The 2,467-nt window shown below is 44.4% G+C and overlaps 1 non-coding gene across 1 annotated transcript; it reads right to left on the reverse strand.

The window, feature by feature from the left end:
• Positions 1–820: 820 nt before the first annotated feature.
• TRNAS-GGA (transfer RNA serine (anticodon GGA)) lies at positions 821–892 on the reverse strand. The gene has a single exon. It is a non-coding gene; the product is annotated as a tRNA-Ser (tRNA).
• Between the last annotated feature and the right edge of the window lie 1,575 nt (positions 893–2,467).

Below are 2,467 nucleotides of genomic sequence, written 5' to 3' on the forward strand. Positions count from 1 at the left end.
AAATGTGGTTATAAAGGGGCCCTGCTGACTGAAATTTGGCCATTGCCAGCTGCCTCTACAAAGATTAAATTATAACCACTACAAGATTCTGGCCTTCAACACCCCCTTGAATGGAGTTCTGGGAGGAGACAAAAAATAAGGCACTCTGTGCTCTGGGGAAGAAAAAAAAAAAAAAAGCAAAACAAACAAACAAATAAACAAAAAACAGTCCTTCAAATAGCTAGATGTTTTCAGGTAAATATTTTTATGATTCTAAGTTCTTTTTTTTGACATTTATTTATTTATTTTTATTATTTTATTAATTATTATTATTTTTTACTTTACAATACTGTATTGCTTTTGCCATACATTGACATTGACTTGTGACATTAGTGTTTCTCTAGGTATGAGAAGATGAAAGAACTTGGAATCATCAGGATTGGGAACTCATGATTCCAAGTTCTTGCATCTTCTCATACCTAGAGAAACACTAATGTCATGAGTCAATGTCTGGACCTGGTTCTCCTGGCTAACCCCTTCAGCAGCCTTTCTACATTTATTAGTCTTAGTCTGTGGGCTATGTATCTTTAACTTTCTTGTTAAGTTTGTTTCTCCAAGTAGTAGTACAACAAGTATATCCCCCAGCCAACACCCAGACTGCTAGAAGAAGCTGCCTTATCATTCTGTGCAGTCTCATGAAGTGAAGTGAAGTGAAGTGAATTCGCTCAGTCGTGTCTGACTCTTTGAGACCCCATGGACTGTAGCCCACCAGGCTCCTCCCTCCATGGGATTCTCCAGGCAAGAGTACTGGAGTGGTTGCCATTTCCTTCTCCAGGGGATCTTCCCAACCCAGGGATCGAACCCAGGTCTCCTGCATTCCAGGCAGACGCTTTAACCTCTGAGCCACCAGGGAAGCCCATGCATCCCAGGGTCCTCAGGCTACTCTCCCTTTGAGATCTTATATGGGCAACCACCCCCAGTGATCAAAAAGCTCAAGGGAGACCACCAAAAACTAGCTGACCTGGAGATATCCTGATACCTCCAGGCCCTGGAAAACTCTTCTGCCATATTGCCTGAGAAACCTTGGAAGGGACACCCATTCCACTGGGCAGTTGGATTCATCCCCATCAGCTAGGAGATGAGGTATCAGTCAAAGATTAGAAAAAAGAGCCACTTCAGCCAGTTTGGACAGACCCTCACACGGTCATCCTGGCAACCTCTACTGCTGTTAAAGTTACAGGTGTTATCCCTTGGATCCACCACACCAGAGTCAAGAAAGCAGGGACTTCCTGTGATGAGGACACCTGGAAAGCAGTTCAAGAATATAAGGTATAGTTCAGGCCAAGGCAGAAAGAGGAAAGACGACCTCAACAGAAGTAGATTACCTTTATTCAGGCAAGGAGGGGCGACAGTCGGCCTAACGACCAGGATGAGCACTGAGAGGGATCAAGAAGGCTCCATATTTATAGGGAGGTTTGTGGAAGCAATAAAGGAAACATTAATCAGGCGGGATGTTTTGGGTATTCTTTAGTTGAGATGGCATTTGTAATTGGGCAGGTGTAACAAGTCTTCTGTGCAAGTGTAGGGGGTGGAAGGTTTCTGGACAGGGGATGATAAGTCCCAGATAGATGCAACTGGCCTGGAGCATCAGGGCGGGACCTAAAGTTTTGTTTTGTTTTCTCCGAAGTTAGATGATTCACAAGGGCCTTTGAGACTGTTGTTTTCTTTTCTAGGCCCAAAAGACTCCTTCATTCCAGACCCTGAAATCATAAAAAAATGGAGAAAAGGGCGCGGTATCTCTTTGGCTACTTTCTGCTGGATAGGGGCAACAATTTGGGGTCTGGAATGGAGGGTCCTAGGGCCCAGGGTCTCCATTTTCTGAGCTTGGAGTGAGGCTCTCAAGAAGAAGAATGGTCTTGACCTGATCTCAAGAGAGGGCCCAAATCCGTTCTTGGAGAAACCTTTGAAAGAGATTGAAGAGACAGAGTCCAAAAAAGAGGAATAGAATGATAAGTACCAGTGGTCCCAGGAAAAGGAGCAACCAAGGGAGGACCTGTTGGAACAGGTTTTGGGGACTGTAATGGTTTTGTAACTCTTTTCTGAGGCGTTCAGTTCTCTCTAAGTTCTTTGACTCTGCCCTGGACTATGCCCGTTTCATTAACAAAATAGCAGCAGTCCTCTCCTAGGAAAAAAGTAGGTCCCTCCCTTTTCTGCGGTGAGAAGGTCCAGGGCTTACCTATTTTGTAGGGCCACAGAAGCTAATGGAGAAGGAAATGGCAACCCACTCTAGTATTCTTGCCTGGAAAATCCCATGGACGGAGCCCTGGCAGGCTACAGTCCATGGGGTTGCAAAGAGTCGGACACGACTGAGCAACTTCACAACTTCACAACAAGAAGCTAATGAGTTAATTTGTCTTTAGATTGAAACAAAGAACTCCATTACCTGCTCCATGTCTTCATTAAATTCTTGGGACAACTTGTAGTAGAA

Source organism: Budorcas taxicolor, chromosome 13, assembly GCF_023091745.1.
Source record: "Budorcas taxicolor isolate Tak-1 chromosome 13, Takin1.1, whole genome shotgun sequence".
Taxonomy (NCBI): Eukaryota; Metazoa; Chordata; class Mammalia; order Artiodactyla; family Bovidae; genus Budorcas; species Budorcas taxicolor.